Consider the following 18,195-nt stretch of genomic DNA (forward strand, 5'->3'; position numbering starts at 1 on the left):
TTCTTTTTCCAAAATATCAGCTGAAATACTTTTCTTTGCCTCTTGTAAAACTTGCCAAAGGTGGTTTAGACTAGTAGAATATTTCTTTTTGACCTTGAAGTCCAGTTCATTCCAGAGCAGTAGGATTTAGGTGTGGTGACTGGGAAAGCTATTCCATGATAGATAACACCAGCCGATGTTTGCTCTCTAAATAACGCTTACAGAGCTTGGACAAATGCTTGGGGTTATTGTCTTGCTGTATCACCAAGTTGGTTTCTATCAGCCGCATTCATGTTACTCATCTGTGCACAGAACATTCACTAGTCATTCACTGTCCAATCCTTGTGTTTTCCACGTCTTACCTAGTTTGTTGCATAGAAACAAAAGAAGCACCCATGTGTATTGAAAACAACAAAAGTCTAGGTGTTTCCAAACTTTTGACAGCCACTGTACCAGCTATAAAATGCAACTTGTCACGTTAAGAGAGAAACCACAAACTTCACCATCCCTTGATGGAAAACAATAACGTTACAGCTTTATATCTGACAGTACCAAACAACACAGCTCCTTATGTTAAATAAGCATCTCCTCACAGAAATCCTCACCACATCAATTACACACATTCTTGTGAAGCAAGTGCCATATAAGTCACCGTGTAAGTTGTTACTATAGAAACAAAAAAGTGTTAGAATGAGCGCAATAATATACAGTAAGCCTTGCATAAAGATGTTAATGACAATATATCAACACCTTCTGATCAATCAGCCCAGGATAGATAGACAGATAGCTAGATAGATAGCTAGATAGCTAGATAGCTAGATAGATAGATAGATAGATAGATAGATAGATAGATAGCTATCTGTCTGTCTGTCTGTCTGTCTGTCTGTCTAGCTAGATAGATAGCAAGATAGATAGATAGAGAGAGAGAGAGAGAGAGAGAGAGAGAGAGAGAGAGAGAGAGAGAGAGACAGACAGACAGACACAGACAGACAGACAGACAGACAGAAAACACAGAGAGAAATTCACATTAAGCAGTTATAACAGCATTGTGTACATCCAAAGTAAAATGTACATATACAAATCTAAATATGTGGAGAAAACTCAATTTCTTCTAATATTCTGAAAGTCAACAAAATAAATCCAGTTTACTTTTTCTGTCCATTGTTCAACTGCCAAATGATTGACATTTGTGTGAATTGATGCTTGTGTGAACTTAACATTCTTTGTTAACAGTGCTAGTTTTTCACATTTATTTATGCAGCTCAAGCACTGATTCATGCATACAGTGTGTGTGTGTGTGTGTGTGTGTGTGTGTGTGTGTGTGTGTGTGTGTGTGTGTGTGTGTGTGTGTGTGAGAGAGAGAGAGAGAGAGAGAGAGAGAGAGAGAGAGAGAGAGAGAGGAAACAGGAGACGAGAATGGGAAATGAGACATGAGTGTGTGCCTCTCAGATTTGATTTGGTGCTGGAGTCTCGGTGAGATTGCTCACTAGCCATCTGATGTGGGTGACTGATTAACTCTGTTTAATTGATTGAAAAGCGTTGCAGCAATAGGCTGAATCACAGGGATGAGGGGTAACATCTGCTGCTTTCCCAAACTAACCCCCCCTTTTCACCTTAGATCTCACCCCTAAAGCAAGCATAAGGCCACTGTGGCCCTAAAGGCTCTAACAGACACATACAGCATGGAGGAGCAGCCAGGAGTCATAGGAAGGGAAGTAGAAACAAACAAAAGTAAAAAAATAAATAGATATAAATAAAAAAAAAGGGTGATGAGAAATGAAAGAAAAGGGTGGTTCCACATCAACTAAACTTAGAGTACTGTCATTATGGAATCAATTTTTAAAAATGTGAATTAATATTAATATTCTTTTGAAGTTCAATTTATGATTAGGGTTTCTATTAGCTATTTTGTTTGTGTCTGATCTAAGATGGAGAAAGGATCATAAAATAAAATGCATATTATGTCGCTTAGCTCTCTTCCAGCAATTTGCTGTTCACAACATTAAGCTTTTCTCAATACCTGATTTTTCTTTATTAGTTTAAGACAGGGTTTTATTATTTTTTTTTACTTCTTGCCCTTTTTGCTTTAATGACATCATGCACCAGAACTTGCATGGATTTTACCAGTTGTAAAAAAAAAAAAACAATGTTATGTGCTATGATGTGTAATCTTGTGCAATGTCTGAACACATGCACCAGTAGAAGATAAAGCTTTTACAGTAAGGAGTTAATTTCACTTTAATATGATATATAATACAAAATAAATTGTAAACTAGTGTGGAATATCAGGTACCTATAGCAGTGACACAGTACTTGACCCATCATATAATCAAGAATCATAATATATTTTTCACACTTAACTACTTAATTCAGTCGGATGTATACAGTGGGGTTGAGTTCAAAGCTAAATGTAAACCACTTGAGTTCTTTCACTTCAGCTGTGGAGCTCAGTTTGTGCACAGGAGCCTTGTCATGCCTGAACATGTCTGAGTCTCTAATTTTCTTGAAAAGGGGAAATTTTAATGCCATCCTATTGAATTATGTGCTTCCACAACAGTGTATAATACTCAGATGTCCACAAACTTTTTTCCCCTCTGTAAAATCAAGTTATTTTTTCCCATTAACTTTTCAGTAGGGTTAAAAACCCTGCCCAAGGCTACAACAATGTTCCAATCAATAAGCACGAGCAGTAACGACACAGATTAATTACGCTGTTTTTTTTTGCACTGTTCTGGTGAAACTGCATCTACCACATCTGTTATATAGTTTTACACATCCTCGGACCTCAACACTGTACGACTTCGAGTAAATTTACTGGAGCTGAAAATCTCCTGTTTAAATAGGCTGTGATTAATATGGCACTGTGCGGAAACTCAGATACAGAAATGAATAGCTATTGATTATTGACTTTAGCTAAGCCTACAAAATTTATCTCCCTGACAATATTAATCAAAGCCCAGACAGTGGACTGAGGAAGAGGGGTTTGCCTTCGTGCAGAGCAGGTTATCAAAACAGTGCACTGTGAGAATGAGAAGCTGATAATGAAGGGCTCAATAGAGGAGGCTGTGTTGTGACAATGATAATGCACAGATAACCAATCACTCAAAGCACATGTGGGCAACGGATGTCAATGAGTAAGAGCTCAGTGTTGCTCATCTTTAGCAGGTTACTTTACTCGTCAGTTTACTGGTAACTCGATAAACACTGAACATCGCAGTCTTTCGAAAGCAGCATATGGTGTCTTTCTCGATGCTTTACACACGCACACGGACACGCGCACACACACCAATATAATTCCATTTAAAATCTCATTGCTTTTGTGCTCTTTTAACAAGGAAGCATAATAGCCAAGCGCAGTAGCTAGGCGATCTTTGATGTGCGGCCGGCTGGCTCAGTGAATGAGCTCCTGAGTAGTGAGTGAAGAGAAAAGAAGACCTGGGGAGGCTGCTCAATACACACTTTGATGTCCCTCCATTAGTCTCGGAAGTTGGGAGGTAGGAGGGTGATTGCAGTTTCCACAGACATAGTGATATAAAAAAAGCATTTAAGTGTATGTGTGCTGAGCAAAACAGGAAAAAAAGTCTTAGCATTTTGCAGAGTGGAGTGTAATATATGGATGCTAAGAAGACGTCCAGAAGAAAAAAAAAGAGAAGAACCTAATTCTAGACACATAATAATACACGAAGAAACAAACTGTTGTTCCCATATTGAATAGGGCTACAATCATGTTCCCAAGCCCAGTAGTACTGTTATTAACAAGAAACAGCTTTCATCATGAAACGAGGACACAAATGAGCTCATCCAAAACACTTCTATATCTGCTCCTCAAAGATGTTTGCTGTGCATTCAAAAAGAGACAAAAACTAGATAGAGCCATCCTGCACTGTGAATACTAGAAAATGAAAGCAAAGTTCATTTTACATTAAAAAAAAAGAGCCTCACAGCAGAGTAATAGAGTATTGATGGGTAGTTAATGCATTATCTAAAAAGAGTGTGACTTATTTGAGGTTGGGAATGGGAGCTTGATGAGCCCAGGAAACCAACAGCACACTGTAATTTCATCTTCTCCCTTTCCAAAAGAGTGCCCAGGCCAGTCACAATGGATTTAATGAAGCGCTTTTGCACACACAACTCCATTTCTTTATGGCATCAGTAACACCACAAGTTTTATAACACTGCTGTAAAATGCAGACACTAGACAAATGGCTGTCAGTAAATTACTGCAGCACCACAGCAGCAGCCAGGCACAGGGAGGGAGTTTGCAGAGCAAACCTTAATAAAAAATAAATAGAATAACAGCAGAACCGAACACACACACACACACACACACACACACACATACACACACACAGGTATATAGTTTACATTGCACATTAATGTAAACTCAAAGCACCAGTAACTGAAACTATGGTTTTTCATTTTGTTACTAGTCAAACACCAAATATTTGCTTGTATAAGCTTCAGTACATGATCAATTCTGACGCCAACAGGAACTAATTGTGGCTAACTAGTGGGGCAAGAAACACAATGACGCCATATGCAAACAGTGCTAATTTTTTTTACAACTTTGATCTACAACTCTAATATATATAACCAAATAAAGATACTCAAGTGTTACTTCCATGTTCGATTTGCAGTTGCATCAACACACCATATGTGTAGGTCATTCCGGGAGTCTGGGGAGTAGTTAAGGTGCTGGACTTTGGATCCGAAGGTCGTGAGTTCAAAGCCCAGGTCCATTACCCCCATAGCTGCTCAGTTGAATGAATAAGATAAATGTAAGTCGCTCTGGAAAAGGGCATTTGCCAAATGCAATATATGTATATGTAATGTGTTCTTTCTGTCACTGTGACCAATCTAGTTATCTCTAAAAAAAAATAAAATACCAGAAAATGAACCAGAGTCCTAAATACTGTTGGGTTCTGTTTTTTTAATTACGTAGTGAAAAGAAAAAAAAAAAAAATTTCCACCACTTTTCCAAATTGTACTTTTTTTACTTCGTATAAAATTGTGTCCTGACTGCCTGGTAACAGGAGCAGTGCTACTGGCTGGGTTCAGTACTCCTATATCTCCCATCTCTCCCTCTGGCCCTGTTACGTTCATCACGATAGGGCTCAAGAAAAAGCCCTGCGCCAGGATCACATTTACCATTTAAAACGATTACTGGGCTATGTAATGGATATGAACTTTTCAGCGTCCTGTTCAAAGCTAGCATGTGTAACCTGCTGCCAAGTCCAGCAGCAAGCTGGTGCCAGTGAGTACAGTGCCCTGTCTGTGCCCGGTCTGGGTGAGACGACGAGAATCTGCTTTACTGTGAACACATGCAACAAACTGTACATATAAATGTATTAATTATTATATAAATATTTTTTTTAATTTTTTGTATTGATTATGGCCAAATAATTTTCTATTCAGAATAATACCTTGTGCAATATAGTACAATATATTATGCCTAAAAAAAAAAAAAAGCTATTATTTAAGATAAACTTGTCTCAAATCAGAGAGGGCTCACATCAAAATCTTTATCTTACAGCACACACCAATTTTTACAACCAGTGAGAAAACATTATTAGTGTGCAAACCTCTGCATTTAATTAAAACTGTTAGCTGCCTTCACCCGAACATTACATACTAATGCATAACATTAAGTTTGATGTGTAGAAAGAAAGAAGGACACTTTTGCACTGTCCTATAATGCACCATGAAATGGAAGGGGGAGGGGCTTGTCACAGACATCAGCTAGAACTGACTTGATGCCTGTCTTTTGTCTGCAATGCTTCTGCCTCCATCAGTCAATAACCAACAATAAACAGTGGGGAAACCTAATTTTACATTGTGCAATAATAAACAATTCAATAATATAATTTATACAAAGTACAGGTCAGTATTTTCACTGTAATTTATGAAACTACAAACCAATTCAAAAAGTATACATCCCTCATCATCAGAATACAAGTTTGGGTTTGAAGGCTCTTACATTGGTTCTTGTCTCTCTCGCTCTCTCTCTCTCTCTCTCTCACACACACACACACACACACACACACACACACACACACACACAGAGGGTGAAAAGAAAAATAAGCAGTTCCGTCTCCATTATCAGATCAGATCATCAGATATCCCCAGCACCCACACATAACATACTCTACAATGACTGGGGAAAGTAAGACACCACCCCCTGCTGAAATAACACCGTGTGTGACTGTCAGCAAGAACATCAATCCTCAATACGTGCAAATCATTTCACTATTAAACACTGCAGTGATTGTGTTTATAAAAATTAATTGGCTGATTGTCTATCTTTGTTTCTCTTTCACACTTAGCTGCACTGACACACATTAAAAACAAATACATACTTAGACATATGTGTGCACTCACACACACAAACCTTTATGCCAGGATAAACAAAAATCCTCTCAGACTGCAAGCATAAACAAGAGTGTGTGCGTGCACGTTTGTAAATGGCTTTAATTGATGCACACTGTCCTTTATTTCATAATTCACGAGCTTCTCATTATTGTACTACCGGCCTGGCTATAAACAAGCGAAAAGTGCACATGGAACGGTCTCACAAGCATGCTAACCACACATGCGTGCATGTGCAGAACATTAATGTATGTATTTATTACGTGTGTTCATAAATAATTTAGGCAAAATAGATATTAGGAGGGTGTAAAGTGTTCAGGAGTTTTACAGCTTTATTGAATTATTTATTTACAACACCGCAATGCATTTGGCAAATGGACGCATTTTTAACCTTTTCGAGGGGTTTACCCTAATGTACAGATGCTGTATGTCTGCATCACATCATTTATAACAGCATTCTGCTATATGGCTGGTCTGAAGGTGCTAACTAGTTTTGTATAACAACAGCTCCATAACAGCTCTAATGGTGCGAGGTAAAGCTCTTTCTTTATGCTGTCTGCCCTGAAGAAATATAAGACCAGAGGACATTGTACTTTCCAGGTGCTCTATAACACTCTAGAACAATTGTTTATAGCTGCTTTAACAAGATTACAAAAAAATAACTAGTTTTGTGGACTTTAAATCATGCAAGTGAAATAGATCCATTTATACTAACAAATCATTAGTGGCCAATTGCTTTGAAAATAACTTCTATCAGGTGTCTAACATTGAAATAGAATAGAAAGTTGATTATATCAACAAAAAAGGATGATATAATTTTGAATAGGTCAAAGCAGTGTTTACATAGGCCAATCAGGCATAACATTGACATTAAAACATTAGGACTGGTAAAGTGAATGATACTAATGATCTCATCATCATGGCACCTGTTAGTGGGTGGGCTATATTAGGCAGCAAGAGAACATTTTGTCCTCAAAGTTGATGTGTGAGAAACAGGAAAAATGGGCAAGCGTAAGGATTTGAGTGAGTTTGACAAGGGCCAAATTGGGATGGCTAGACGGCTGTTCCCAAACTGCAGCAGTCAGTATCTATCAAAAGTGGTCCAAGGAAGGAACAGTGGTGAACCGGCGACAGGGTCATAGGTGGCCGAGGCTCACTGTAGCACGTGGGGAGCGAAGGCTGGAACGTGTGGTCCGATCCAACAGACGAGCTGCTGTAGCTCAAACTGCTGACGAACTTATTGCTCGACAGGTCAGGACTGTTTTGGCAGTGAAAGAGGAACCAACACAATATCAGGCAGGTGGTCATAATGTCTGTACACCTGTACACAGAAACGGTATAATATAAAAAATATAATTGTACATGCGAAATTCATTTTTTTTGTATTATTCATTTTGGCTAAAAGATATAAATATCATTCCTGGAATAAATATCTTACTGTAGAAATATTTGTTTGACAATATTTAACCGGTCTTAACCTGTATATATGCATCCAGATACATATACACACACAGGAAATCAGCATCGACATGGTCAGCAGATTCTTCTCAATGTGAACATCAGTCTAACTGGCAGTTAACCCAACCGAGCAAGTACAATGTGTTTTGTGAGTTCTCATGCTAATGGGACTTCATGATGTACAAAACAGCGGCATCTTGTCTTGGGAGTGTGTTTCCTACCGTATGAATTTGATAGCTTCCCATGAAAAACGCACAGCTAAGTCAGCACATCACTGACGAACTGTAAGCAAACACAAACAAATTAGAGAGGAAATCACTGCATGTTTTTTTTTCATCTTTTACTCCTATGGAGAGAGAGAGAGTGTAAAAGAGAGGGAGGAAAGTATTGTGAATAGATGCAGCAGTCTCCTCGGTGTATAAGCGCATTTTTTGCATGCGTCAGAGTGAAGGGAAATGCAGAGGATATTTGGAGAGAATTACCTCAGAAAATGAAAGTGCTCACACAGTACTTCAGAGCTATAACCTAAAGCTATCACATGCACACACACACACAAATAGACCTTCAAATACAAATCCACACACATGATATGTATGAGGAAGGTAAGTCACAGATTTTCTCCTAAAGCATATCCACACACAGCTGAGCTATAATATCCTGATTAATAACTAGGGAGGGGGGTGAGCGAGTGAGGATATTAAATGGCAAAATCTTTTGCCTGGTTAGAATAGGACTATTGTGCTTTTATGGAATTAAACACCCCTCTCTTTCCACACTTATCTTGATCCAAAGCAAGAAGAAGGAAAAATTGCACCCTATTTGTGAGTGCTGCCAAAAGTACATATAAAAGCTCATGGAACACTTGAAGGAGCTTGAGGCTGGTCTTCAGAGCAGTCAGCCTCTGTTTGTGTGGAGCTTTGAACAGCATGCGCTTTGGCTTCAGTGGCTGCATTCACACTGACCATGACGTTCTGTAAAAACCATTACTGAACATGTACACAAACACTCCCTCACACAAGGCCTTTAGCTTAAAGTGTGTTTGGCTGCCCTGATGGGGACTAGGCAGTGATTGGATGGAAAGATAGATAAGAGGTGTATATAAAAGCCAATTTTCAGCCATGTTTACCCAAGAGGTCAGAGATCATGTTTGTTTGAATGAGCGGTCAGCCATCCATCCCAGCTATCCATACACACACTCGCGGTGTTGTTGATAGTGGGTAGGGTGATTTGATGAGGGAGTTACGAGAAGATAATGGCATGGAGTTTCACAAGAAGTTCTCTCAAGTTAAGATTAAACAGAATTCGCCTTCATTTTTTTTTTTTACTTTTTTTTAAGACAGAGAAGGCACACACAAGTGCTCCATCTCAGCCAGCCTCTCACACTGAAGTCTGTAGTTTAGAAAATCGCTCACTCACAAAGATGGGGAAAATGTTTGTTTCAGTGATCTCAAAATTTTAAGCCATTTTTCCTCTCATTACAACATAGAAGTGTTTTTTTTTTTTTTTTGGGTAATCTCCAAGTCTTTACAGCAAAGAGGCATTAGCGCACTATGTACCAAACTCGGACCAGTCACTTCAAGTAGAAACGTAGCTATTATACATTCATTAGAGCTGGGGTGCCCCTGGGAAGTGGAATTTCCTGCACTTACACCATGTGGCTAACACAGTGTTGGCAGTGCACGCAGCATAACTGAATATCAATTACTTTAAACCATTTATGGTATGCAGGGGTTCGCATTTTGGAAATTACGTATTAGATATCAATATGATCTATTTTTATGTGTTACTCCTAACAGAATCACAACATTAAATCAAGAGAATAAATGCATGCGAAATAATAGAACGTTAATGTGGGCAATGTGTATGATTGCACTGTATTGGTAAAGTGTGTATGCATAAAGCTACAGGCTTTGCAGTGAATTGGTTTTACGAGAGAGACGCAGCAGTACCTCAGATTAGATAAGAACTCGGTGCTTGTGTGTAAGAAATCGTTCCACCTCTTATGCGTCATCCAACAGACGCTCTTAAAGTGTAGAAAAGCATGGGGGGGGAGAGGTTTGAACAATGTGTTGAAGTGCTGTCCTTAGATAGGACCCACAGAAATGTCAGGAGTTCAGTAGTTCAGCACACACATCTCCCTGACTCTTCCTCTCTCTTGAACTAGGAAGCTTATTAAAGTGAACATCAACCCGAGGCCGAGTTTCAGTAAACTGATGAGTATTCATCGGCCATTGCCATAGTGACCTCTGGCCGAGCAGAGAGCGTGCCACAGTAAATGTCGAATGTCCGTTAGCGATTAACACCGAACTCACAAAAACACACAAGCGAAAATCAACACAAGCTGCACCAGCTCAACCTCTCACTCTATCTGTAAGCTAGCCATTTTCTTCATTACTGAAGCTGTGGGTACAGCTGATATTTGTAAAGGTCTTTTCAGCCACCTCTCCCCTCCTGGATTAGATTAGCTGTAATTAGCTTATGCAGATTGGTGTGCAGTTGCATGCAGATGTTTGGATAAAGCGGGCGACAGCTGAGAGGGAGCTTTTCCGAGTTATTAGATAATGGAAAAGGCTCATTTGCGTTGCATTCGCAAACTAACAAGGTTTAGCAACAGGCACATCAATCGAGTAATCTGTCCCCCACAAAAGTCAGGTCAAAGGTCATGGGGCCTTTGATTGTTTTTGTTACTGCAAACACTTATTACACAAGGTGTCCATGGCAGAATTCTGCACTAAAATCGCAGCCTGTTTTTGGCTCTGGGTCAACTTATTTACAGCACATCTCATAGTCGCCTTTCATATGGCAGTTATGAGGCTCTGTTCCACAGTACATATAAAATTTTTAACTCTAGGCTTGTCCAGCTTGAGCTTGAGTTTTTCTTTTTTTTTCTTTAATGCTGAGTGTGTTGGGAGTTGAGGGAGAGAGGTGGTGTTAAGGGTGATTGACTTACCACACTTCCTCTGGTGTCGGCACAGCTGCGGTTTAGCGCCACCGCATTGACCTCTGACCTCTCCCAGCTTGCTGTGCATGGATTGTTGGCACAGTCTGTTATTTCTGGCTGCTCAGTAAAGCAGCTCGCACAGCGCTGCTAATGGCCCGACTGGGCAAAGTGCAGGTCCAAACTGGTTTCGGGCCAGTGGATTTTACTGTCTATACCACTCATCACCTGTAAGAGGACCACAAAGCAAAGGCAATAGTGGACCACAGCATGCAATAATTTGACATTTAAAAAAAAATTGTTCTATATGTATCTTATAATAGCAACTGAAACAGTGGTGAAACGATTTTTATAGAAATAAAATGAATGATCACCAGATTTCCAGCCAAAAATTTGCCGGTCACGGAGGGTTCCAGAGCTTTGTTTTTGAGAAGCCTGTCTTTTCCTCATTTCTTACCTCTTGTGGAGTTTCATCTCTAAATGTTCCATTTCCCCCACAGAGCAAGTTCGGCTCCATTAGAAAACCCAACTTCAAGTTAACTATCTATGTCTCCTCTAACCTCCGTCTAGTAAGTCACATGCGGAGTGTATGTGAGACTGCAACTGGACCAAAGGATAAGACACGAACAAGAAGTCAAAGACACAAAGATACAAAGATAAGGGATTCAGCTGCTGAGTACAGAGATAGATAACATCAGGGCCAGTTTCAAGCAAAGCAGGATCTTGAGGAAGAACATTATCTGAACCATTACAATGCAGATATATGCACACAGTCTTATATTATTTGTTTAAAATATGCCACCGTTTACTCAAACATTGCTGTAGCTTAAATAATGTTATTGCCTATACTTAATTACTAACCATTAAAATGACTTGCCTTTTCCCTCAAAAATTGACTGATCCCTGGATTTACAGCTTATTAGTTGTGTGCAATTAGACTTTACACCAGTTCAAGCTTATTGCCTGTATTAATGAAATGTCTCGGGGATCAAGTTAGTGTGGCAATCTTACTTGTGCTCAATCCACATCACATTGAAAACCCTGGCATTTTAATGAATTTATAATATCTCTAAATTCTGCAGTTGGAATGCAATAGAAACTGTTTAAACACTTTTTTGGATGAGATCCGAAAGAAGAAAACTTTACTGATCTCAATGAGATGAGAGTCAAACAGGAGGGTTTTAAAGAAAGCTGTATTCAAGTTATAAATACATCACAAATCAGCACTTTGATGCAAAAACAAAAGAGCCAACTGTAAGGAAAAGTGAAGAGTGAAATCTAACTGTGACAATCGAAGAGGAGCGAGAAATGTCTAAGGTGAGAGTAAAATAATAAACACGACCCTGTCGTTTATATTTTCAGTTTAGGGCACAATTAATCTTAATTGCGTTTTTAGTTAAGGTGACATTTTTTTCAGTCCTAGTGAGGGTCTGATATCAGCGAGGACAGGAAGTGAAAGGAAGAGTGTTTTTTGGGGTGAAATCCATCCATCTTTACCTAGAGAAGGGCTCCCGCATCACTCTTATCCACAACAACATTTGTTTACATTTCTGAGTCTGGAATGTTTCAAGGTTTTAGATAATAGCTGTCCAAGTAACCATATATCCAAAACCAGCAGTCCACAGAATGTCAAAGCATTTAGTAGGCAAAGAGAGAGAAAAACATGGGGGGTGTCAAAGGAAGGTGACGATCAGAGGGTAGTTCAGTTGGCGGAAAAAGTTGTATGCCTGAAACCGAGTCAGTGTCCAGGTGAGAGCCATTATTCACGGCTCGGCTGGAATGAGTCACAGCGCACCGGTGACACTTGAAGCTGAGCTCTGGAAGCCCTACTGGCAAGCCCAAAAAAACTCATGACATGGGCCATCTGCAGGAACAGCAGCCACCAAACCAGAGCCAAGTGCTGCTAATGAGACCGTGCTGATGAAGTGACGTCTCAGCAGTTACAGACTGGTGGGTCGTGTCTCATTTAACTCATGTCTGGCCACAAACCACCACAGTGCTTCTGATTTCACTGAGACCGAACAAAGAAGATCCTTCTCACACTTGTGTCTACAGGTAATCAACGATATCACCTTCAATGCCACTCGATTTTTAGCGCTCTGCAGCTTGTAGACGAGGCCGGCAAAGCCGCAGGCATGCTCCAAGCGAGTACCTTGTCTTGCACAAACACACGCTACGTGTGTACAAGCACACACTGCTGGTTCAAACACACCCCACTGTTACAACAATGCCATATGGTCACTCTCTAGGGAACAGGGCTAAGCTGTGTACCATGACAGCCCACTCAGACCCGCTAACTGAGACATATATGCAAACAGCAGGGGAGATGATGAACCTGAGCGAGAGTGTGGATCTAAGAGTGAGAAAGCTTGGAAGTGAGAAAGCTTGTGGAGAAAAAAAAAAGAAAAGAAAAGGAAAGTGACAGAGAGCGATCGAGACAAGTACACCATCGTCAAACTAGGTGTCAGGTTGTTTACATCCTCTGGAACAGAGCGCTGGTGTGTTCTTCTATCCGCTTATCTCTTTGCCAGACACGCTGTCCCAGCAGAGTGTCAACAAAAAGACGGACACAGTCCAAACGCACGGAAGTGGAGGGTTAAAACTTCACAATGTTTAACTTGAGCTGTCCATTTGTTTAAAACGAAAATTCCACCTCTCGGTGGGGTTTTTATCCCCTTTGAAAGTGTTTAAGAGGAAAAATGAATCCTCAAATACACTCAGCCGAATGGAATAATCCTCTTGAACATCCATTACAGTAGAAAACCAACAGCCTGCTCATGTGCGAATGGTTCCTCAAACTATTTTCTCAGTGCTCTATTTTTAGTTTGTAACTAAAATGGATTTTAGGACAATAATAATGAACTGCATGTTTGGATTTCACTGAGAGGAACGATACAAGGCATGCTGCATCATAAACACCCGTGTGTGTGTGAAGGAGTGTGAGACTTTGTATGGTCCTCAAGTTCACTTGGGCAGAAAAGATTTGTTTCTGCTCCAAAGACTATAACTTCCAAAACACCATAAAACATTTAAACCATGTAAAACATTCTCAGATTGGAACGTTCAGTCCTAAAACAATAGTGCTGCACTCTCTCAGCAAAGAATTTAATCTCAAACAAGGGAGTTTCCATTGTCTCTCTGGGAGAACATTTAAAGAACCCTCGAAGAAGACTGAAAAGATTATGTTTCACAGGAATATGCTGAACTTATAGAGCTGTTGGCCAGACTATCCTCTCAGCCTATAGCCTTTTTCACACAATCTGGATAGAGTTAAATGTTAATACAAACCGGTGTTCAATTCTGGGTAGATTGATGAAGACCTTGTGAGACCTAACACAAGTCCCTAGAAATTACTGCAAAGAAAGGGAATTTAACATAAGGAAAACACATCATAGGTACCTTTTTTTTTTTTTAAATAATACATTAAATTTAAGTCACAATGGGATGAAAACCTATAAAGGAAATCAATAATGGAAAAAGAAATCTAAATAAATGACTGAAAATTGGGGAAATCTACAAATAAAGGAGCTTTTGGCTCAGTTTCTACTGCTGCTATTATTTCCATTAGACACCTTACAGATATTTAAATCTTTAAAAGTTATGCTTAGTTCTCACCCTTGCTTCAGTAAATAACATATGGATACTGTAGACGTGTACCTAAGAACTCTAATCATTCCAGGACTCTGATTCACAATTCAAATTTTCAGCATACGCTTATACACGTGGTAATGAGTTATAATTTCACTACCTATCGTCATGCTCATGACACTTGAGTCTGGTTGCTTTCAAGTTTTCTTCATTATGTCATTTCAGGGAGGATTTTTCTAAAAGCCAGTCACCTCTAATTTAATCATTAGGGATCTAAATCTACTTCTGCATCTTCTGCATAGTGGATGTCTATTGTTTGAATTGAAATGCTATACAAGTAAAAATCTAAAGGAATTCAGTGGAATTGGACTGTTGGCTGTTTGTGTTAAGGTCAAAGTTGTGGAATAATAAGGCTTTAAGAATGTGGCAGAAGTAAAGAGAGGATGACTAATAAAGTGTGTTTAATACAAATACCACCAAATGTATTAACTTGAATGAAACAGTCCATTATAAGAGCATTCCCAAGAAATCTTGACAGATAACGCCTTGAGATTTGAGCATGAGGTGCGGGGTCTTACTTAACAGGTGTGAGATACACAACAGTTAACTCCTAAAAAAAAATCCCCTAGCAAACATGACTGTATTCAAAACTCCACTGTTTTTATCCAGAGCTTTTCTCACATACCACTCCACCATGATCTCATCTCACTCTCTCCCCTCAGAGAGAATTTGTGAGCGGCCATTATTCCCAGCCTTCACACCAGCCAAGACAACCAAAGAGGCTGGGTCGACTCTAGCGGCCGTGAGGTTTCCATAGCGACTGCTAGTTGTAAGATGGTGGCTGGCATCCCTGGCACGTTTACTCGCCTATCTGTTAGATCCAAAACACAAGCATGGATGTTAAGGAAAGAAGTATAATACTTCAACGCTTTCCAACTGAAGGGGATTTGAATTTACACCCCGTTAACAAGCAGCATAACTCCACAACACAGAGGATTAACGTGGAGTGTGTGCGTGACGGAGTGACGAGAAGCAGCGACTCGCACCTACCAGCCACAGCAGCTGTTAACGAAGTGTCTCCTTCTTCTCTGCTCTCCTCTTCCTCGTCTTTCGGTCTCTCTTCCTCAACCCTGCCTTCATGTGAGCATCTGAGCTGGGGGAAACATTCAAGTTTGTGGCAAAGTGTGAAATCCAGGATTTATTTGCGCAATCATCGCTCGTTATTTCATTATTTATTTCCATTATCGTGCTTTCCACAAAACAACACATGGCAGTAATTTAGGCCTGGAATTTTTTCGGGGGTGGAAAATCTCTTTTTGGCTTTTTGCTCACTTAAATAATTTCCTGTGGAGAGTGAAAGTGATCTGCCAGTTTTGTAAAAACGCGAGCTCGTGCGCGGTTCTGACGCTCGGTATCCGTGAAGAGCAGATTCAAACAACTTCACATATTCAAATCACGCTGCCCGGGCACTTCAGTAGTTTTTGGATCCGATTTCAACATCCACTAATCCAAAGTTATTTTAAATGCTAGTATGTGGCTGTGAAGGCCATTTCCACTGTCACAGAGAGGGAAAGGAATCTCAGGCATTTTTCAACAACATTTTCTTTGACCTCGACCACTTATCGCAAATCCGTGAGTTTTTTACCGGTACACGATTCGAGGAACAAATGATTATTAGACTTTGTGCAGTGGAACTCACACCTTCTGCACTGTACGAGCAGGTAGTGTCTGACCTCTATGACATGCAGGTACCATCCATTAAGTCCCATATCAGGACTGAAAGGATTCTTTCTATGCAAGGTCATTCGTTTTTTCTTTTTAATGTCTTTTTTCTTTCCATCTGGTATCTGCTATATTATCCACACCATTTATGGACATGGGTCTAATCACAGCTAAGCTTTTGGAAAAAAAACATTTAATAATCACATTCTGTGTTTCAGTAGAGATGGAAAAACAAAACAGGAAGCTTAAATGAGTGAGTCCTTACTCCTTTGGCATTTGAAATGCACAAATCTGCCTGCTTGCCAGCCTCATTATTTTTCTCTCGCAAAAAGCTTGGAACTATTCGGACCACTTTTCTCCAAACTCAATTCCACAAAAAACCCCCCCCAAAAACAGCCAGCTTATCAAACAGCAGTCAGAGGGTTGAAAAGAAAAGAAGATGAGAAAGATCTGATTTTTAAATGCAAACCTATTTGTTTCTTTTTTTCTACATTTGAACAAAAGTGAGAAATGCACTTGGAATTATTAAACTTGCAAACAAACTGGCAACATTTATAGCTTCCAATAACCTGTAGTTTCAGTTCTCTGATCCTAATCACAGAGCATTCATGTTAACGAGGCACAAACAGCACAGATTGTAATCGAATATCAGGATCATGTTATAGTCTATCGGACTGCATGAAGATAGCGCAGGGGAGAAAGCAGAACGTTCATAGAGGACGTTATCGGATAGCAAACAAAAAAAAAACACCTATATTACTGCAAAAGCCACTCCTACCTTACATCATTCAGTTTTATACATCTTTGGTTCTTTTTTAGAAGAAAACAGAATTTCATTATACATTTGTACGTAATGTAGACCACAGAGTTTGGTGCATTATTAAAGTTATTACGGTTAAGCTAAATTACAAATTGAATATTGGAAATAATAGAAATAGGTATGAAAAAATAAAACCAATTAAATTTTTAATAAAATCAAATATATATATATATTTTAAAGATACTATCTTATTGGGTGATTTCCCATCGAGTTTATTTGTTTTTACTTTTGTTTGTGATCATAATTTACCTATAATTCTCCACTTATGTTCACTCATGAAATTTGTCCATTACAAAGCTGATTGCTCATAATCCTTAATCATGTATCTCTCAAAAACAAACAAACAAAAAAAAATTCAACCAAAAATGGGTTGTGAGAGAGAGAGAGAGCGAGAAAAGAAGCGTTTTTCCAAAACACAAAAAAAAAGAAAGAAAGAAAATAAGCCCATCAGCCCCAAGCCACTGGGCTCAGGAGACAAAGAACAGTCTGTCCGCTACTAAAAACGCATGCTCACTGAAAGAAGAAACTCAAACCACAATCTCTCTGTGCTGTAATCTTGGGTCAAGGAGAGAAGGGAAGGAAACAGCTGCTGTGATGTTCTCAGGCACTGAGACGGATACGAGGAACACAACACGGTGTGCATAGTGGCCGCATGCTAGTGCACTTTAACAGGATAATGTGCGCTAACATAATACACAAACAGTGACCTTAATGAGGTCCAATTCAGCAGATGTGAAGTTGAAGGAGATGCTTAGCTTACTCTCAGTACCAGTTCATACTTATGTGAACCAGCAGTTTGACCAGCACACAGGAGTCTACACAGGGATGTGTGTGTGTGTGTGTGTGTGTGTGTGTGTGTGTGTGTGTGTGTGTGTGTGTGTGGACTCATTCATTTTAGAGATTTGAATGTACAAATGATTAAAGAAATAAGTAATGCGTACTAAAATGAATATCTGAACCCACACCCCGCTCCAGCACCGCTCCCATTAAAATGATAGCCACTGTAAAATGGCAGAGAAAGCACTTTCATTCTGGTGTTAAGCTCTAAAGCCCTGATGAGGAAAGAAATGGGTGTAGATTTTCCGTCCCACCCTTCATAAATCCGATCTGCGACGTTCGTTCACAGACACATACACAGAGTCACTTCCAATTCACCGTACATTTCCACCAAGCGAGTTTAACATCTCTCCAAGGGATGCCTCGTTCCCCACTCAGCTCAGGACAAACGTTCCAGATAACACACGCTGCCAAAAGTACTGATTGAGTTGTAAACACTCCAACGTGAGACCAAATCCATTTCAAACATTCGGTGGCAGAGTTGCGT

At 39.6% G+C, this 18,195-nt stretch overlaps 1 long non-coding RNA gene across 2 annotated transcripts; it reads right to left on the bottom strand.

Annotated features, from left to right (window-relative positions):
* Positions 1 to 7,604: 7,604 nt before the first annotated feature.
* On the bottom strand, positions 7,605 to 17,425 carry LOC124380340. Of its 2 annotated transcripts, XR_006924665.1 has the most exons (5): positions 17,121 to 17,425; positions 15,380 to 15,482; positions 15,015 to 15,200; positions 10,754 to 10,969; positions 7,605 to 7,666 (listed from the first exon to the last, which is right to left on the bottom strand). It is a non-coding gene; the product is annotated as an uncharacterized LOC124380340 (long non-coding RNA). The 2 variants fall into 2 exon arrangements; XR_006924663.1 differs by lacking the exon at positions 7,605 to 7,666 and having other exon boundaries at positions 7,686 to 10,969.
* Positions 17,426 to 18,195: the final 770 nt, after the last annotated feature.

The sequence above is a fragment of the Silurus meridionalis genome, chromosome 3, assembly GCF_014805685.1.
Source record: "Silurus meridionalis isolate SWU-2019-XX chromosome 3, ASM1480568v1, whole genome shotgun sequence".
Taxonomy (NCBI): Eukaryota; Metazoa; Chordata; class Actinopteri; order Siluriformes; family Siluridae; genus Silurus; species Silurus meridionalis.